This window comes from Tympanuchus pallidicinctus, unplaced genomic scaffold, assembly GCF_026119805.1.
Source record: "Tympanuchus pallidicinctus isolate F22 unplaced genomic scaffold, pur_lepc_1.0 scaffold14, whole genome shotgun sequence".
In the NCBI taxonomy this organism is placed as follows: Eukaryota; Metazoa; Chordata; class Aves; order Galliformes; family Phasianidae; genus Tympanuchus; species Tympanuchus pallidicinctus.
Genome location: NW_026294659.1, coordinates 8,445,127 through 8,467,060, shown reverse-complemented (window position 1 = coordinate 8,467,060; position 21,934 = coordinate 8,445,127). Strand labels below are relative to the sequence as shown.

Below are 21,934 nucleotides of genomic sequence, written 5' to 3'. Positions count from 1 at the left end.
GCAGCCCGTTCCAGTATTCTGTGACCATTCTCACCATGAAGAAGCTTTTTTCTAGCATTCACGTGGAACCTCTTCTGTTCCAGCTTGTCCCCGTTGCCCTTATCCTGTCACTGGATGTCACTGAGAAAAGCCTGGCTCCATCCTCCTGACAGACATCCTTGACATATTTAGAAGCGTTCAGTAGGTCACCTCTCAGTCTCCTCCAAGCCAAAGCTCCCTCACACTTTCCTCGTAAGGGAAATGCTCTGGTCCCTTCCTCATCTTTGTGGCTCTGTGCTGGACTCTCTCAAGCAGTTCCCTGTCCTTCTTGAACAGAGGGGCCCACAACTGGACACAATACTCCAGATGCGGTCTCACCAGGGCACAGCAGAGAAGCAGGAGAACCTCTTTTGACCTACTAACCATGCCCCTTCTAGTATGCCCCAGGGTGCCATTGGCCTTCTTGGCCACAAGGGCACAGCGCTGGCTCATGGTCACCCTGCTGTCCACCAGGACCCACGGGTCCCTTTCCCCTACGCTGCTCTCCAACAGGTCAGCCCCCAACCTATACTGGTACCTGGCCTTGCTCTTGCCTAGACACAAGCCTCTAGCTTGCCCTTGGTGCATTTCATTCCATTTTCCCCCCACCCAACTCAACACCCACCCAAGCCAGGGAAGTAAAATAGTCAATCAGAAAAGGACTTTCAGCAGTGAATGTGAAGAACAGAAGGGTGAAATATTCTTTGCAGGCGCCTACCCAGTGGGTCCTGGCTGCAGCATGTTGTAACGCACGGCAGACCTGTCACCATTACAATTCATTGATTTCCTGAGATGTGTGAGTCGAGCTTGCCATCCTCCAGGTTTGACACATAATGGCTTGATTCCTCAGTGGTGTTAGACCTAGACTTCTGTGCTAAGTTTGCTGTCTAATTCCTTCAGACAGTCCCAGGGTATTTCTCATATTCATTGAAGACATCAGAACTAAATCTTGAAGCGACTGAGAAAAAACAAGGCCAAACAATGTGAAAGGCTGAATTTCAGGCTGTGAGCTACTAAGACAGCTGGTCTCCTGTGGACTGGTGGAGCTTGCAGATCAGAAGACAAAGCACACAGTGCTATGAGGTTGCATGGCCTGAGGATCACACGTCGTATTTCTTCCTGAGAAAACCTGTTCACATGCTTACTGCTACATCCTGCCTAAGCCAGGCCTCAGCTTTGTAGTCAAAACAATGGTAGTAATAAAAGGCTAAGATAGGGAATAAACTAAGAACTGAAGTGCAGGTATATATCTTGAGACCTGAGGGAGACCAGATACTGCATGAAATGCCCTGAGGTCTTCGCTGCTGGGAACAGTGGTTTCAAGTGGAAGTTGTTCAGCTATGAGAGTAATAGACAGGATTTTAAAAGCAAAGAGGACCTGATATGAGCTAGGAATAATGATGACAGCATTTTGTGACTTGTATGTTTATGAAATGGTAACAGTGCACTTTTATTTTTTTACAGTTTTGTCTGTTACATTTGTAACAGTAACATACAGAAAATTAGAAACTCACTTAGTAGGGTGAGTAACGTGTTTTATATATCTGGGTTGTGAAAGATGAGAGGGATAAATACAGAAGAGGTCCTGTTTTTGAACACCGGCCTTTCAGAACAGACCATCAAAGGACACTTATTTGCCTTGCTGTATGTCATCTTTCATCTGTCATATGTAGACAGCTCTAGAGAGAAGGACCTGGGGGTCCTGATGGATGAAAAGCTTAACATGAGCCAGCAGTGTGCTCTTGCAGCTCGGAAAGCAAGTGGCATCCTGGGCTCCATCAGAAGAGAGGTGGCCAACAGGGACAGGGAGGTGATTGTCCTTCTCTACTCTGCTCTTGTGAGGCCCCTCTGGAGTACTGTGTCCAGGTCTGGAGCCCCCAGTACAAGAAGGACAGAGAGCTGTTGGAGAGGGTCCAGAGCAGAGCCATAAAGATGATCAGGGGGCTGGAGCACCTCCCCTGTGAAGACAGGCTGAGGGAGCTGGGCTTGTTCAGCCTGGAGAAGAGAAGGCTGTGGGGTGACCTCATTGCAGCCTTTCAGTACCTAAAGGGAGCCTACACACAGGAGGGGAGTCAACTCTTTACAAGGGTAGATAACAGCAGGACAAGGGGAAATGGTTTTAAGTTGAGGGACGGGAGGTTTAGGTTGGATGGCAAGGGGAAGTTCTTTACAGAGAGAGCAGTGAGGTGCTGGCACAGGCTGCACAGAGAGGTTGTGGATGCCCCATTCCTGGAGGTGCTCAAGGCCAGGCTGGATGGGGCCCTAGGCAGCCTGGTCTAGTATTGAATGGGGAGGTTGGTGGCCCTGCACGTGGCAGGGGGTTGGAGATTCATGATCCTTGAGGTCCCTTCCAACTCTGGCCATTCTGTAATTCTGTGACATTTTTACATACCTATTGCCCAGGATCACTGACTAGGAAGAAGAATAAGCTAGTACAATAGTTCATTAGAGAGAGAGTTATTCAAGATCTTGCATATTACATTAATCTCAGCGATACTAAAAGCTGTGACTTTCAAAACAACAAAAAACCCCAAACAACCAACCACTGATACTTGGATTTTAGCTGAGAGTACTGATAAAAACAGCAGGTGCGGTATAGAAAACTCCGCAGATTTGTTGATTGGAAATGTAGGTGTATGTCGCCTAATATGCTCTTTCTGAAGGCACAATTACATCAGAAAAATTAAAGATAATAACAATGACAACTACTTTCCATTCTGAAAGTTTTCTCAGGAAACTTTGAAGGTAAAACCATGGCTGTGTCAGCATAGCTGGATATATATGCATATTCCAGTGCGAGAGGGGATTTTCTGGTTTGAAATAAGTGCTGAAGAAATTACTGCTAAAACTAGAAAAAAATAACTTTCTATAATGAGATAAGGGTGCTCACATATGAATTTGTATTAATGCCATTATAGCATTTTAGAATAACATCTTACCTTTTATTGCCTTAATTTTCCATGTGAACAAGCCATCACAGTAACCTTCTGGCAAATGCCAGCAGCATTAACACAATCTGAGCTCAGTCTTGCATGAGGGTCTATTCTAAAATAAATTCAGCTGTGTTTCAAGCTGTTCTCTGCATTTCTATTATTATCTTTTTTTTTTTTTTCTGGTTCTGGGAAACTACTCTAAAAGCTGATGCATCACATTTTTAATTACACTGCTGACATGTAAGTTCTAAGAGAGCTTGTGGTATTTTATAACCTCTGTAAGAGTGTTTCAATGTGTTTCAAATGGAAAAGTATATTCACATGTCTGGTGTCTAAAATGGCCTTGCCAATTGAAAAAATACTGCTCTGTATGTACAAGAATATTGTGTTGCTTTAACAAAGATGTACTAAAAGCGTGTTAGTTGATCTAAGGGAAAACCATTAGGGATGTTACTATCATATTCATTAATTTGTGAGGATCCAAACACATACTGGTTGAAGTAAGATAATTTGCATGTGCGATATCACAAAGATATGATTCCGTACTATTCTTGTTTTATTATTGGGAAGACCCAAGAGATGCATATTTCAGGTGTAATTGTGGAGTAAGTGTTATCTCACACTTACAGACACCTGAAATACACGTGACAAAAGAGCTGTTCCTGCTCAGGTCTGTATTCTTCACATCACCACAGCAAGGCAGCACTGGTCCTTCCCTTGTGCATGCAAGTCATTCCAGGGTTTTCATCACTGTTAGTTGCCATCACACTTTTTGATACGTGCTTTATATCTATAGCAAGTTACCAGAAGCAGGAGGGATGCTGTAAAAAGAGGTTTCTCTGCATCTCTTCTCCCAGCCACATGTGAATCAGTGTCCGTGGGTCAGATGATTCACCCATTCACTTTTGAGATACAAGGAGAATGATTTTCATTGGGGCCTTGGTGAATGTCAGGGTCCAGACTATGAAGGCTTTGTATAATCCTTTCAGACTATAGACTATGTCCCCTAAAATGAGATAGAATACAGTCTTTGTCCCCATATTTTCATACTGGTTGCTTTTCCAAGTGTCTGACAGCCTGTACAATTCATGCATGGCATCAGCTATTGCATGTGTTCTGTACAGCTGCTCTGCAAAGGTGTGCGTGCTAGTGCAGTGCACTGACACTAATGCACTCAATAGGAAGGCAGCATGCTCACCATGCATGAACATCAGCTGTGTGCTGGAACCACAGCAGCCCTGCATTAGCAGTACTCAGGGCCTTCTCCTTCCTTCTGAAAGCCCTCAGCAGGATCTCTCGGTTATGCCTTTTCTAATGATAGGCAAATTGCATCTGGACCCAGTTCAGGGCATTCTCATGCATTTTAGGGAGCTGTGCACTCATATAGGTAGCTGTCTGTAAGTTCAGTATTGTAATGTAGCTTTGAAAGGAATGTAGGCAATATCTGGCTAAGGCAGTTATTGATGGCACTATACACCTCCTGGCTTATTCAGACTACCAAAGGTTGTCATCCTGCTGTGAAGCTGGCTGAAGCAAGCATTCTCCAGTTACTTTGCTTTGCAGCTTGATGCCACAGCTCAAGCCCATCTTGGCAGTTTAAGCATTTGCTCCAGAGGAGTTGGAGTATGTGCACATACCTCACTCTGCCAGCTCTTCTCTGAGGGGGACAGACTCTGGAAGAAGAGATGGCTCTTAGGCAGAGATTACTGTCAAGTGCTTTGGCAGACTGCAGCTCTTCTGTCAGAGTTCTCAGTGGTACTGATGTCCATAAGGGTCCTAGAGACCTCTGTAGGAAGAAGAAAGAAGTCCAATCTTATATATACAAACAGTGCATCTTATGGTGTAAAAACACACTCCTAAGTGTGCTGGGAAAACACAGTTGTTGTGGACACCGGTTTTCAGTGAAGCAAGTTACAGCTGACTCTACTCAGTTATTTCATTATTCTGTGGATAATAAAAACCCTATATAAGACTATAGGGGAAAAAGGAATAACCCAGGCTATTTTAAAGGTACAGAATTCTAGGTGATTCTGCACTGCCTCATAGTCATGAACATAGCTTTTGCCATTTCATATTTTCAACCAAGATATTGTTTCTTAATTATGTAATTTGCTAAAAAATTACAGTGAAGTGATAAAGCTAATTTCATTTTTTACTGATAGAGCTAAAGAGGTGGAAGTAATCTCCAGTTACTGCAGAAAAGCACCAGAATCTATTTAGGGAAACAAATTGATTTAGATGCCATAAAAAGCGGCAGCATGAAGACAAAACATTACTCATACTGTTAAATAATTTAGCAAGTCATTTCTGTGTCTATCTTCAGTATGTCTGACTTGCTGCACTTCGGCCCTGCTTTTCACAGTTTATGCTTGTAGGTCTTTGATCTCTGAGTTGCCAACATTTTACACTCCTCCCACTAAACTCAAAGGAACAGCATCAGATGGAATGATATGCCTCAAAAGGCTTTTCTTTCTCTTTCCTATTAACTTCAGACCCAAAGGTGAAGGCCATTCAGAAGCGTGAAGCATTACTATTCTTACCCTAATATTATTCTGGGCAGCAATTTCTCATCCAGGCCTTTGTTCCTTTGAGTGAGGTTTCTGGCAGCTCAGCAACCTCTCACAGCAGCTGTGATACATTTCAGGCAGCTCCTTTGAGGGAGCTTCACTTTGCTGAGATGAGAGAGCAAGCTGGTCCCTGACCTGCAGTCTGTTTACAGGCAGTAGCTAATCTTAACTAGGATTGCAGTGAAATCCAGTGTCTGATCCAATAAAGTCAGGACAAGTTAATTCCTTCATCACAGGTCTATTTTGAACTCCAATGGGGCAGTTACAATAAAGTGAGTTATCTCTGGGCTTGGAGTTTATGGTTACCTTGGGACTGGAAGTGTTAGTACGTTTATGATGAACCAACTATGGACAGTGCCATTCAGCATTATATGTTATTTAGTTTATGTGCATTTGTTAAATAGCAGATGTATTTCTAAATTTGAGAAAACTTGCGTGACATGATATGCTGGGCTAGGAAAAAAAAAATCCCCATATTTGTGAAGTGAACCTATTAATAGATTGATTCCATAGTCAAGTAAGAAGTCAGGTAAGTTTTGCTTGACATTTTTCATTCAGTGGTAAATGAAGAAAGGAATTCCTGAAAATTCTCTGTATGCAGCACTGTTCTCAGGAAAGTGTTTTTACATAGATATAGTACTTGTCACCCGTGTATCATTAATATCTGTATATTTTAGAAATGTTACTGGTACGTGCTCAGATTTATTAGCTTCTCTTCAGGCTGCAATAATTCTCTCCTTCATGGTGACCTGTTCAAATCACAATCACTGTAAGAGTGCAGTTGAACCTGTTCACTCTCTAGGCTTCCTATAATCACTGTCCTGTTCAAGAAGCATTCTATATTTACATCATAAAGTATTGACTTTTCTGTACCTTGTTGAAAGTAATCTTAAGATAATAAATGTAACAAATTACTAGCATGTATACAACAGCGTTGCTAGTGGCTCAGTAATGAATGAAATGATACACTTAACAGAATTGCCTGTCCCACCAAGAATTACTGTCTCTTCACCTCTGATGCCCATACTGTAATTTCTTGCTAATGATTTTCAATTTTCTTCTTGATTTGCTGAGACTATCACTGATTGCTTCACTACAAATTCATAAGAAAAAGCTTTCTTTTACATTTTTTTCCATTCTGCTCCCATTGTTTCTGTTACAGTAGTAGTTGTCATCTACTTGGAAGGTTTATGTGTAATTTTCACTTATTATGATTCCAGAATGATGTTTGCTTGTACACTTGAAACATAAGTACTGAACAGAAAACTTACTGTAGAATGTGAATTTCAACTTTACAATGCTGTCTTACTCTGAAGATACTGCAGTACATCTTTTTTAAGATCTATACCAGTTGACTTTTGGACCAGAATAACTCTTTATAATGAGTGTTTCCATTTCTGTACAGCAAAAATGCCATCACAATACCTTTCTGAAACTACCCACCCAGCTCCTTCCTGAGGAACACCTGTTTTTGACGAAGTATGAATTTTGCCATTCCAAAGGTCGTTGTATATGTGTGGTCCTTAACATATATCTGCAATACAGCTCCACATAGACTACTATGTTGTAAAGATACACTTGATGATTTTCCATCTTCTAATAACAGTTTAGGGTGGTGGACTTTTCAGTACTGCATTAGTTTATTTTTGCTTCTATTATTCCCTGAAATAATGTATTTTAATATCAGCAAAGTGCATGGATGTAATAATATTGCAACAACATTCATCTGCAATTAGTATAGCACTTGAAGCTAATGAAAACACAGCTTTTCCAAGGAGCAATAATTCTCCTTGGCTGTGTACCGAAATCTGTAGCCTTTCATTTCTCTATAGAAATGCTTTAATCACATCATTGCCCATCAGTGATAATTCATTCCCAAAGTATTCAAGGTCTACAGTATTCAGTGTTCCGTTCACTTCACTTAAATTTCCTAACAAAGTACTTAAAATGCTACCTCTCCCTTTCACTTTCAAATATTTCTCAGTCCATTGCTTGAACAGGTTTTGCTCAGCATATATTCCAGTTGAATAATTAAGAAATTTAATGGAATTGTTACTTGAGTTAATTTGAAACATATGTATCTTTCCACTCCAAATTTGAATGACTTGACTTTCCACAATGTCTTTGGAAAGCTGGACTTATGGGTTCTTAGACTCTCTTCTAAAACAGGAGTTGGTATTTTTCTAATAAAAGGAAGTAATACGAGCAGAAGAAGATGGTCTGTGAGGATGAGCTCTGGTACACTGACTTGATCTGTACATGAATAAGCTTATCCTCTAATGTTAGATGGAGTTATTATGGTGTGATGGTTGCCAAGGTACAGAAAATAGCTGCATGCCTGACTAGCATCAGCTATTGTAAATGCTCTAATAAATCCAAGACAAATCCAGCTGCAGTAAAGGTATTTTTTGGGGAGGCAGGGTGCAGGCTGATTACACAGGACCCATTTGGATCACCGCTTGGGGGAACTAATACCATTTAATTACTTTTGGCCCACTTACAAAGCGGATGAAAGCTGTTCTCATGAAAAGAGCCATCACACAGTTAACTGCAATGCAATTATATAATGTGTCATGCACGCCAAAGTTCTGGACAAATGGAATGTACCAGCAGAATGACCAACAGAGCTCTCTGAAAATTAATAAAAGCCAGCAATAAGAAATGGGATGAGAAGCTGTCTACCATACTCACATACTGTAAGAGCAACCACTGTGGTCCACTGTTATGTTTCTTGAGACTTTGCCTTGAAGAGAACTGGAAAAAAAAAACAAACAACAGAACGACACAACAAAGGCAGCTGTAAGCAGTTGATAGCTGAAGGCAACCATGAGCTTTTAACTGATCACTGGTTAGAGACGCTGCAGAATAACTTTGCTGGAAGTGTAGGTGAACAGTTAGAGAGTGATTGTGAATGAATAAATAAACAGATAATAGTCACAAACAGGAACAGTAGTGGGAAATAGGAGACAAAGTTTCAGAAGTTTACACAAGAAACACATGGATTTGTGTAAACTGGATGGATTTAGCATCATCGTTAGTAGAGCCAGTCGAGCAACATATGCAATACAGGCCAACACAAATGGGACTAAATACTTGTTTATCATAGCTGAGATTCTGAAAAAATTCATCCTAATTAACAAAATACAAGGTATTGTTTTAGGAGTTGAAGAATGAAGATTCACGTCAACATCACTGTGATTATATCACACAGATCCTTTTTTGTTTAGACTATTTCTAACCAAAGCACTTGTGGATATACTCTGACGTGCTTAAAAGTGAAAATCATTGGTCTAACCAGACTACTAAATTCAACAAAAGTATCATAAAAATTTAATTTAGTTTGGACTCAAGAGACAATGTACATACAGTTAATTATTGCAACTTCACAAGCTTTCCTGCTGAGGCCTCTTTTTCCTTTGCTATAGCTCTAAGCTGAGTGGCATCTAATTCCACTTTAACTGATTTGTGCCATGTCCAGTTTTACTGATAACTTATTTTTCAGTTGATTTTTTTGGATGCAATCTTTATGATGTTTCCTTTTATTTTATAGTATAATCTGAACAACAGCCTGTGCCTCACTTAATTTTTGGTTTAGGTCACTCCTTCTTCTGGGAAGTGTCAGCTCCTTTCCATACTAGTTTCCTTTTCCCGGAAATCTCATAACACAGCTGTTATCCATAACCCTTCTGTGATTGCATCACATTCCCACAATTTATATCCTTCTGCTTCTTATTATAAATTTTGCAAGTACTCACGGGCTTGGACTCTGTTTTCATTTTGTTTCCCAAACACTCTAAATTGCTCATGTTTTTTTGATTCCCTAACTTCATGTCAATATCCATGCCTTCAAGAACTTGGTCTATGTTTCCTAACTGGCCACAGAAGGCATTCTCTGTCTGTAGATTAGAACCTAATTGAATCATGGTTCTAACTGGCAAGGAATTATTCCTTTCTTAGAGTTGGATAAACAATGATTATGATCCTTTTGAATTGTTGTTTCTACTGCTCTCTTTCCATTTCTGGACAGGTTATTGCCTCACTTCATTTTCAGTAATCTCTCATTGCATTCCTTTTTTGGATATCTGAACATGACCTGCAGTCAGTATGTGACAAATTTCCATCAGATTTTCAGGAAAAACATAACTGGCTACACTGTCCATATTATTTACCATCTGCAGCATCTAAATTACAATCGGACCTCAGGAAAGAATCAGGTCTGCACACCATAATAAACAACTCTTGCAGTTGCAGTGCAGATCAGCAGATCACCACTGAGCTCACTTCTGCGTGCTTAGTTTTGAAGCAGGTGATCACACACAGCTACTAAAGAAGGCTCCCACCATGAAGTCAGGAACAGCTTCTATAATTCACAGAATCATAGAATCATTTGGGTAAGATCATCTAGTTCCAACTATCCTCTGCTATAGGCAGGGACACCTCCCACAGACCAGGTGGCTCAAAGTCCCATCCAGCCTGGCATTGAATGCTTCCAGGAAAGGGGCATCCACCTTCCTTTCTGGGCAACCTGTTCCAGTGTCTCAGCACCCTCACCGTAAATAATTTCTTCCTAATATCTTGTCTAAATCTACCCCCGCTCTTTTAAAAACCATTTCCCCTTACCCTATCACTACATGCCGTTATGAAAAATCTCTACCCAGCTTTCCTGTAGGTCCTCTTCAGGTACTGGAAGGCCACTTCCATACAAGGTGCCCCTAGAGTCTTCTTTTCTCCAGGCTGAAGAGCCCCAGCACGCTCAGCCTGTCGTCGTAGGGGAGGTGCTCCAGCCCTCTCTGATCATCTTCGTGGCCTTCCTCTGGACCTGCTCCAACAGCTCCACGTCCTTCTTGTGTTGGGGACCCCTGAACTGGATGCAGTACTTCAGGTGGGGTCTCACAAAAGCAGAATTACCTTCTTTGACCTGCTGGTCATGTTTCTTTTGATACAACCCAGGACACAGTTGGCCTTCTGGGCTGGAAGATGTCTGTACATGTTTGATTTTGTACACACTGTAAGTTATGTGACCCCTTGTCTGGATCTCATGGAACATGCCTGGTTTTCTTTAGCAGACATCAAGACAATAGTCCTTAAAAGCATGACTGGTGTTTGTTTGGTCTCACCCTCACACTTGTTTTAGGATTCCTCAGAATTCTCTTCACAGAAAGTGTTGCAAGATATGTATCTATGTAATGTTTTTTTTTACCTAGTATTATCAATATTTATGTATTTATAGAAATATGTTACAGGTACATATTTAAATTTATCTGATTATCTTCAAGTTATATCAGGATAGATGGAATCAGTTAGGTCTATGCAGGATCTTATCTTTCTTTCTCGATTCAGGGGATCCTAGGTAACTTAGACAACTAATTTTAGAAGAATTTAGGTGAGATTAATTGCACCATTAGTAGCTAATGTGGACTTTAAATGACATATTATCTTGAGAAAATGTCTTGCTGACAAGCCCAGATAGCTCACACCCCAGAGTCCTAAAATCAGTGACTTTTAGGACTGTCTCCTTCAAATGTCAGGATTCCTCTTTGCATATGGATAATTTTGAAGATAAAAATCATACTGGTATTTTGTGAATATCCAAGAAGTCAAGAGGGATGAGCAGGTCAAAAGAGATGTGCTAGGTAACACCAGTTCTTGGCAAAATGGTGGACAAATTATAAAAGTTCTTTTGATAAAATATAAAATGGAAGATTTATAATTAATAAACAATATTAATATCATTTATAATTAAGCTTAGTAAAATTTTTATGAAAAACAGGCTTTATTTTTTTATTTATTACAGTTATTGTTGAAGGCAATATGTAGGTTATTTCTGCAAAGCATTTGATTTGCTATACATGACATGTTGATAAAAGTATAAGGATTTGCAGTATCAGTAAAGTACATCCTTAAATGGATTAAGAACTGTCTTACAGGTCTCAAAAGTACTTATCAGCAAGGAGTTATTACTGATGATAGCATTTTTAGGAAATGTCTCTAGAGAGTAGTCATAGTTCTTAACTTCATTTTCATCAGCTCTGTGTTCTTCATTAAGTCTATTAGTAGAAATAAATAAAAATAAAATAAAAAATTAAAAAATCAGTGGTGTTAACCTTTGTGAGTGGTCCGAAGAGGCAATGAATGCAAGCGTCAATCAATCAAACAAACAAACTCTAATCAACTAAACACAGTATTCCGGATTGCAAGGGAGGATGCCGAGCTCATCAAAACACACAAACTGTCAGAAGGACAAGGATGAGGAATAAGATGGTAGACTTTAATTAACAGGACAGAATCTGGATCCTGGAAAACAATGGCAGGTTTTAGTAGGGAAGGCATATTACTTCCTTGTTTTATCTGCTATAAAAAGTTTTTATGGTGTTTAAAATCGAGAGCTATATAGAGGGAATATGGAGGCAATTCTCCCTCTCTACACAAAATTCCTGGTGTGTGCAGTTGTGGTTTCAACACTTTGTAAGACAGTTGAAAGAAAAGGGGAGAAGAAGCACAAAAGTGACTTCAAGTTTGAAGAAAATATTTCACTGTACCAGACATCATTGTTGCATCACTGCATCAATGGCCTTGACTTTCTTCTTCTGTGGTGTTATTCTGTCAATCAGATTGTTGGTGCCTTTGAACAAGATCTATACATATATATTTATGTAATCTCGCAAACGAGATTTTGTACTGGTGCCTTCAAATTAGATTTTTATGTTCACTTGTATCACTCACCTACATAGGATGAAGGTTGGAATTTTTCCTTTGGTCAGTTAGTCTCAGGAACATTCTAGCCACTGCTACACTTATGTTTGTGCCTGGATGCAAAAAGAAATTATAGCAACACAAAGAATGTGAAGTATATATACATAACTCCTTATGTATCGAGCCACTGAGTAAATACACAGAATATCTGACAAAGACTTCCAACATGATTGTTAACATGGGTTAAGAATTAAGTTGGAGATTGTTCATCAGAAATAACCCAGTACTAAAGTAAGTCCTGAGAGCTATGTCTAACTTTCACTTATCAAATAGAAGGTGTCCTAATAAGAATGTATAAGTACATTCAAAAGGAAGCTGTACTAAGCATTAAAGGCTTCCCAGGGGGAACAAGCGAAAACAACAAATATTCAAAATAAAAAATTGGGCACATATCTATTTTGCTATTTTGTTAACAGTGAGTCTGTCAAACAACAAGAACAATTGTCAGAGGAGATGGAGTTTTTCACTGTTGATGTTATAAAATCAGTAGTGAATATCTCTTGGAAGATGATTCAGATTTCCTTTAGGAGTTACTGGCCTCTATAAAAGTATTTATGTAAAGTTTAATAGCCTGTGCTATAATGAAAGTCAGACTAGAAGATTTAATACTGTCTCCAAAGGAAATAATCTATGAATAAACTATAATAAAAGTATTAAATGAGAAATTGAATTGGAAAGCTCCATTCAATTGCCTAATAAATCAAACCATTGGCTGCGATTCTTTCTTGAAATTCCGGAACTGAATCTTTTTTAAATTTTCCACTGAGACTCAAACATTCAATCGTGAATCAACACGAAACATACATATCCTTCACATCTCTCTCTTATAGTGTCATACATCATGGTAGTATGCAGAAAATTGAACTGTGTGGGAAGGTGTGCTGTAAGATGGGATACTAGAGCTGAAAGAAATTCTACTAAGATCAAAGAGGTCGAGTAGAAGAGAGAAAGAGGACATCTATCATTTGTTAAATGATACTTGCAGTACTGCAACTTTTTCAATAACTGAGATTAAAGCAGTAGCATGCTCCATTCATATAGTAGTTATAGTCTTGCAATGCTGACATGCTGCTTTGAAAATAATCCACATTTCTGCAAGTTTGAAAGATGTCTACAAAGCTGAAAGTAAATATAATTGCTTTGCAAATTGTAATGCTGTTGACTTACTAATTAATTTAAAGAGGTGATTCCATGATCATTGGCTGTCATTAAATGGGTTGGGGTTTATTTTTGCAGAATCATGCAATGTATTTCTTTTAAACAGCTACATCAATTTCCCATATAATTGCAAGATCTAAGGGGAATAAAATTGAAATAAATAGCAGCAGACTAATGCAGGAGCTATATCTTACAGATATAAAAGACTGAATTGTTCTGTTGTTTCTAACTATTGACAAGTCAGTGGAATGAAATGTGCTTTCAGAAGCTGTGTAGCTGACATCATCCTATTCAGCACAGAGCCATCTATGTGTATTCACTCCCTTTGAAAGTTTCAGTAGTTGATGCTGAATAAGCAAAAAATACCTTTGAATACAATAAAAACATAAACTATGGGAAACAGAAGCTGAGTCATGGAGAGGAAAGAGAAGGAAAGATTAAGAATCAATAGGAAATGAATTAACTAAAAAGATGCTGCTCTGTGCAGTCAGGATAGGAGATAAATCACAGAATGAAAACAAAAACTGACAAAATAATGACGATGAGAAAGAATGAGAAGTGAAAACAGAAGGGTGAATCAGACAAACAGAAAATCTTTCCACTAGGAAACAAAAGAAGAAAGTAAGTAACAAGATATAGAGTAACTCAGGCAGAAAGCAAATCAGTTTGAGAAAGGTAAATAGAAAAAAAGTGATTCAGAGAGTGACAGATCTAAGAGATGTGAATTTGTCAAAGATGGATAAGGTGGTCACAGGTAGCACTGAGGGTCATAGCTAACAAAAAATGTGTAAAGGATCATATAGAGAGTGGAATAATTAGTTTTACTAGGTAACAGAAATAAAGAGCAAGCACAAGCAGAGGAAAGAACCGTTGCACTGTGAGCTTTCATAGCCATGTTACAGCAACCTCACTCTATGTTGCAGCTTCTGATTGCTGAATGATAATGGCGGGATGGCCTGAAAAATTGAAGGCAAACATTTTATTTTCCATAAGTCCATGCTGTTCAGAAATTGGCTTCTTTTCTCATTTGAAGATGAGTCATTTCACATATTTGATTGTTGCCTCTTTGCCTTTTGTTTGCTACATTCTCTTTTTAGGGAGTTACAAAGCAAATGCTGTCATTCAGATGCAAAATGAAAACTTCTTTTTTTTTCTGTAAAAACGCTTAAAGATTTTTAGAACCTAATTTTTTAAGAGGTAATGCCAATCCTATGACTCCCTTTCAGAACCTAGGAGTGAAACTTGTCCCTTTTCTTTTTTGATTCACTGAGAAACTTTTACTTACAGCCTTGGGTTGTTTAATCCGCTGATCTAAACAGGACATAGTTGGCATGAAAGAACTGCTGTCTTCAAAAGCTTATTTTTAACAATGTGTATGATCTCTCCTCCTAAAAATGACTCACTGTGAGCTAAGCACAGCCTAGCTACAAAGAATTACCCTTTTACACAGTGACTGAATGAATTACATAACCTTTTGTGTTTGAATGCAGGCTGCCCAATCGTGATAGAAAAAGGCTGTGTACCCTGTCCCTACGTACTGACAGAATGGAAAAAGTTCAGTAGCGGATTCTACTCCCCAGACTCTTTCAGCTAAATGTAATAGAACACTGAGAGTTTTACCCCCTTTGCTGTTTACGCAGCATTTGACTGAGTCAGAGCCTGTCTGCCCACAGGTGGCTGCTCCCCTGCCCCTTTAGAGTCATCACCCCAGCCAGGCAGTGAATCACCTGTTCCCGGACCTCAGGCTTTTATGGACCCTTGAGAGGGTGCCACTATCATAGTACCTCATTTACTTTCTCTGGAATACCTTTGAAACCTCTGGGTAAGAACATCCTCCAAAATTCTTAAAACTTAATTTCCAGCACTGAAACCAACTCATTACCTTCATCAGCAGCTGCTTGGCCTTGTTGTTGATCCACAGAAATGATTAACGGACTGAAGCATCTCCCTTACGAGGTGAGGCTGAGGGAGCTGGACCTCTTCAGTTTGGAGGAGACTTAGGGGTGACCTCAACAACATTTATAAACGTGTAAAGGAGGATCCTCCATCCTCCATCAGGAGGATGGAGCCAGGCTCTTCTCAGTGACATGCAGTGATAGTACAAGGGGCAATGGGTGCAAGCTGGAACACAGGAGGTTCCACAAAAACATGAGAAAAAACTTTTTTACTGTGAGGGTGACAGAGCAGTGGAATGGGCTGCCCAGAAGGTTGTGGGGTCTCCTTTTCTGGAGACATTGAAAACCTGTCTGGAAGCGTTCCTGTGTGACCTAATCAAGGCATTCCTGCTAAGGCAGGGGGATTGGACTAGATGATCTTTGAGGTCCCTTTCAATCCTTGACACAGTGTGATTCTGTGCATTGTGGGAGCTGCAGTTACCAGAATTTAATCTCTCTAGGATCTACAATCACAGGTCCAGCATGCTGCAAGAGCAGTTGCACAGGGAAATGGTAGGGAGCCGCATGCATCATTTAAATTCCATGGTCTGTAACTGCTCATCCATGCTTTTTTTTCCAGCTCCTTTCATTTTCCATTTTACCTCCCAAGTGAGCAGGAGCAGGTAGTGCCCTAGATCATGATGTTCCACTACCTCCAGCCATAACAACATTTGTGGTCAAGGGTTTGTTGTCAAACAGCTATGAGTTGTCAGTAGTCGGCAACTTTTTGTTCCAACTACACCATCACCTTTATCCATTCTTAGAAAGCTACGCATTCAAATCTAGGGAAATGGTGGCAACTGCATTGATCATAAGACTGCACTATAATGTGCTCTACAATCAATTAAAAACAGCTTTTTAATAGTAAGCTTTGTTTTATTATTTCCACTGACCTTAGTGAACAATAAACACTAACATATTCTTTTTCCCTTTCATATACTGAATGAGACATCTTTCTCCAGCTACTCAATGTTCTCAATCTGCTCTCTTTAGTTTATTGATCCTTCCACTTAATTTCAGATTGCTATTCTCATCTAGAGTTATTGTTTATCTCATTTCAGTAACATTTTCACATGTAAGCCTTTTGTAATATTTTAACATTCTCATTAACTAGTTTGTTCTAGGAAGGCATGAAAGGCTTTCTAAATGCTTCAAATTTAAGAGTTACTTTAGATACCTCAAAGACTTTGTGTCAAAACTTCCAGCATTCTACCTTCAAATCTCCCTCGTATGTTTGCTGTGAGCCATGAGCTGTGTTTTAATTTTGATCTTAGCAGTGTGAACGAGAGAACAGTTATTTATAAAGGTACTTTTGTTTCTATTGTGAATGTTCACATTTATATTTATCTTTCACCTACAGCGCTTAAATACTTCAAAAAGAAAGACTTGGATTTTTTTACAGCTTAATGTCCTGCATATTCAAAATAGATCCTTTCAATTTTAACTATCTTTACACACGAGTACACTATTTTAATTCTTATTTGCTATTGGATTTTCTTGTTTTTAAGTGGAGACTGAATGATGAGGCAAACCAGCCATGTATTTAAAATGCCAAAACAATTGTTTACTAGTTAATCTGTCAATAAAACTTATCTTGGTGTTCTTGTTTACCTCTCCACTAGTAAGAACACCTTTATTTACAGGCACAAATCTCAGAGTTAGAGGCATAGTGACTTTGTCCATAGGTGATGGATCTAAACTGGCATGGTAGAGTAAATGAGCCACAGGGTAAAAATAATTAGCAATCAGAACTAATCAAAAAACATAAGTATGCTGGAACTGAAGATCTCTCTACCAAGACCAGATGTTCTCTAAAGGCTAAGTTTTATTACAACACCAGCTACAGGAATTAAAAAAAGAAATTAGATTTTAGTAAACTACATGAATTTTATGCTGTTGAAGATATAATTAGATGACCACAGGATCTTTTTCTTCATAAACATTTCAAAATGTCCACGATGACTGTGACAGACCAACTTTGCTGATTATCAGGAAATGCTTCATAATCTGTGGCTAGACGTAACAAGTGGTGTGTTAAATGTTGCGTGTTGTAGAGCCCCTGAAACTAGTACAGGATGATAGAGAACGGCTGGCCTAGGGAGTCTACCACAGAGAAATGCCTATCATGCTTTCCCCCATGGGGAAACCTCACAGGGAAATGTTTGAGTGCTTGCTGAAAGCTTTTGAGTTAGAGCATGCCACATTAGCAGCTAATTCAAATACAGTGAATTTAAAACAAATATTAAAATGCTATTAAACTTTCTCAACAGAAAATGGGTTTGGACAGATGAATTTATTTTCAGAATGCAGGCAAAAATATCAAAATATTTGAATAATAGAATGCAATAGTATAAATTGATACGCTACATCTGACCTCTCTTTTGGCAACAGAGAAAAGAAGAGCACTGTCGTAAGTACAGTGGCTTTCTTGATCTCTGCAGCTCAGTGCACAGCTGTTCTCAGTGATGGGAGGCTTGCAAGGAAAGACAAATGAGAAACAAGTCATGCATACAAATCCCTAATGCACTATAATTCTTGCAGCTGATGGCCCCAGCTAAATGCCTCCTTAGAGTGATGGAGAGTTATAATCTGCATACCATTGATTTGTGCAAACTAAAAGACTAATTCTAAAACACAGTTCATTAACAATTGAGCATGGAGAAGAATGAAGTTTGTTTCTTCAAAGACTCTGCTTATTTTGAATATTTGAGATGTTTATCAACAAAATTCTGCAGAAACTGTATATAGGTATCTCCAACACTGAGGATAGTTCTTTGATGGTAACTGCACACAGTGTAAGTAATTGAGTGTGCAATCATCAACAATGTCTGTCCAGCAGCCACAGAGACCTTTGTGTTTGCTTCTCTTCCTCCCCCTTCCCCTGCACTTCCTCTCCTGCTCTCCCATAGAAGATCTGCCCCTTGCTGCACTGTCATGCAAGTAGGAGTCATGAGAGCACAAGTGGACTCAATTTCAAAAGACAGCTGAAAGATGCTCTTTTCTTTCTGTAGCAGGTTAAATAAGGGATGATCGAAGAATATCACAGTCTGTCAAATTACATTAGTAGCTCTTAAATGGGATTTTTTCTCTTATTGGTATGTCTCTTCCATAAGTTGGATGATTCCAATCTACTCTTAGCTATTTCTAAAGCTATGTAAGAACATTTAAAAAAATATATTCCCTAGGAATTCCTACTGCTCTTGCATATAATTTTGTTATATACATATATATATATATATATATATTTTTTTTTTTTTCCACCTAGTATCTATACAGTTAGATCTCAGATATATAAACATATTCAGTTACTGAGGAGCAACTAGAAAGTTTTGGCAGTCTCCTACATACCCCAAATGCAACCTGCTGCTGCTCACACTGAACTTGCTGACCTGTAGGAGGTGTCATGCTATGTTCAGGCAATGCTAATAAAATCACATGTTTTCCCCAAAGCAGAAATTTGTATGCAACTGTTTTCTGTTTGAGTGGAAGAATGAATTCTGAAGAAGATACTATCAATTAAATGCATTTTAATTTGGTGAAAATTGCAAAGGCATCTAGAATTTTAGCAATATATACCTTACAAAATTATTAAGTAAAAATATACGTTCATCGTGGCTTGCTCAATGTTTAGAATGTGATTCATCAGCAAGAATGACCGCTGTTGAGGCAGCATAGGACTGCAGAGCAGCTAACCATTCAGGACTAATTTTGGAAAGGAGTGTTCTCTTGCTCCAAACGAGGGCTATTGGAGCACCACCTGCTGCACTGTCACAAAACTGCTGCACTATTTGCTGCTGGGGACTAGAAGCAAAAGGAGATGCTAAGAAAAGGAGAATGCACATGCATTTTCATGATTGGGCAACACATTTCTGATCTTTTCTACTATTCTGCCATTTACAGTATTTAGCCTGTGTTGCTAATTGGATTACTGAGTGCAGTTCTGGGCTCCACGCAGGACCACCAGAGATCAAACCCTATGTCTGAGAGCACTGTTCAGGCACCCCCAGAACTCTGGCACTCGGGGCCGAGCCCCGTGCATCCCGTTCCCCGCCCACCGCCCTGTGGTGCAGCCCGTTTCCCTGACCCCCAGCTGCCCTCCCCTGACGCAGCTCCATGCCGTTCCCTCGGGCCCTGTCGCTGTCACACAGAGCAGAGCTCAGCGCTGCCCCTCCGCTCCCTGTGAGGAGCTGCAGCCGCCGTCAGGCCTCCCCTCAGCTCCTCTGCTCTGCGCTGAGCGCACCGAGGGGCTTCAGCCGCTCCTCATACATCTTGTCCTCCAGACCTTTCACATCTTTATAGCCTTCCTTTGGGTGCTCTCTAATAGTTTCGTATCTTTCTTACACTATGGCACCTAGAACTCAAGGTGAAGCTGCACCAGTGCAGAATTCAGTTCTTCAGTTAACAGAACATAATAGAAGAATGAGATGAAGCTTTCTACAGCTCCCCAACTACAAAATCTGTACAAATATCCTTTGAGACTGGTAATATGGGTGATCTATTTTTCTACTAGATAACAGCTTTGATTATGCACTGCTTGCTTCTGTTGTTCTCTTACAGCACTGAATGGATGTAATTTTGTTATATACTATATAGGTACTTAATGAAATTGCTGACAGAAAGCTTACTGTTGAGCTGAAAGAATTGATTTCAACTCTTGACTGTCTTAACTGCAAGCCTGACATTTTTCCCTGTTAAATGTTTTCACTGAGATTAGGAAAAATTAGAAAATGCAAAATGTCCATTGAATGTAGCCTAAAATAAAAATATACTGCCATGATAGATAAATATGCTATATTCATAGCTGATAGACTAGGACCCATTATAATGGGTGTAATGTAGTGCGGATAAGATGAAAGAATTGCATGTTGAAAGGAGGAGCTGAAAATGTATGGAAATTCTGTTATGGCAGGAGAAATGGATGTCAGTGAGAAGAGATCAATGTAATGCCTGTTCTTCACAGAATATCAATGCAGACAATATATTAAACTGTATTTGAAAAAAGTATCTGTAGATAGATTTACAGGCAGAAAGTGACATTTAAAAATAGTGCGTGACTAGACAAGAGAAAACAAGTAGTATAGACAGATCCTCAACTGAAGTGAAAGTATATAAACAGACACCTAAGCTGAGAAAGAATTATTAGAATAGAGATGCATAAGATAATCAATAAAATAGTCAAGGTCAGTTGAATGCCCATGCTTCTCCTTTATTTCCTAGTATGGGAAGAAAAGATAAAATAAGAAGTAAAAAAAGTGTTACAAATCTCATAAAAGAAAGCATATGTTGACACAAGGCATCATTAACCTACTGAGTAGCATGAATTCCCCAGAGTATGTATCTTCTGTACTTTGCAAGATAAGTTCTATCCTAATTCCCATGTAATACAATTTGGAAGCTTTCTTATTGATCTTCAAAGCCATCACTGGATTGAGGACCCAACTAAATTGGGTAGTATTGCTTCATCCGTAACTTATGAAGACAAATAAGTTCTCCTAGCATAATGCAACAATAAACAGTGATGACATTCATAAGGATTAAAGTTAGTGTTTTCAAGGAAAGTGGATCAATATAAGGAGAAACCACAGGAGGTTACACTGAACCATAGTCTGATTGGATTTAAAGTATAGAGACATAGCAGTTTGCTAATGATTTCCAACTGTAAGTGAAGGTAAGGAAATAAAATAATCAAGCATATCAAAAAGGTGAGTACCTAAAGAGTTGAAAACTAGGGAGTGACCAACACTCCAGACAGTCATAGCACAGATTTAATTTATCTTACTGAGCACTTGGATTTTAAGGGAAGAAGTTGGATAAATTGCTTATAAGATGTAAAAGGTAGATGGATAATAAAGAAACATGGAATTGTACCACAAAATGACTAGACATTAATTTTCAGCCTTCAGGCAAAAGAAAATAAATTCACTAAGATCAGAACATGCTCTTCAGTAATTTTACCATTACTAAGCAAGACTATCAGGAGTGTTGAAGTAAATAGAGAGTAGGAGACCTGCATAAAATCATATATGGATATATGGTGATATATGGAACTCTATTTTAAATACATATGTAAGGGTGGTTAAAGTGGTGGGAATGATCATCCTCTGAAGGTACTTATCTCTTTTACCTAAACATAATAGATAAAAATAAATCTAAAAGCTAAAAGCCAAAAATAGACATAATAGCCATCAAGTGTGGCAAGATGAATCCCACCATTTGTAAATTTGAAAAATCACATCTTAGTTGTGTGGAAATTTCATACTGATTCATTTAGACCAATAGCTGTTAACACCTTGATATCGGGCTGGAAAGTCTACTGATCTAGTTCAACATTGTAAGTCTCACAGCTTTATGGAGGTCCTTAAAAGCTGCAGATAAATGTTAAAGAACCCCTGATTTATTGAGAGACACTTTCAGAACCATCCTTTATCTGAATCGTCCTATTACTCCATAATTTCCCCATTATCTCTGTTTTGATCAGAGATGACCTACTCAGCTCAGAAACATACATTTTCATCTTGTTTATCTTTACTGTTCCAAATTTTTTTTTCCTAACTAGCAATTTTTATATTTG

The 21,934-nt window shown here is 39.0% G+C and overlaps 1 long non-coding RNA gene across 4 annotated transcripts; it reads right to left on the bottom strand.

Moving 5' to 3' along the window:
- Positions 1 to 575: 575 nt before the first annotated feature.
- On the bottom strand, positions 576 to 16,947 carry LOC128076527 (uncharacterized). 4 transcript variants are annotated; one of them, XR_008204421.1, is made up of 4 exons: positions 12,242 to 16,947; positions 8,020 to 12,140; positions 4,589 to 6,611; positions 576 to 976 (listed from the first exon to the last, which is right to left on the bottom strand). It is a non-coding gene; the product is annotated as an uncharacterized LOC128076527 (long non-coding RNA). The 4 variants fall into 4 exon arrangements; XR_008204420.1 differs by having other exon boundaries at positions 577 to 976; positions 4,589 to 4,737; positions 5,492 to 12,140; XR_008204419.1 differs by having other exon boundaries at positions 577 to 976; positions 4,589 to 12,140; positions 12,242 to 12,324; positions 15,312 to 16,947.
- Positions 16,948 to 21,934: the final 4,987 nt, after the last annotated feature.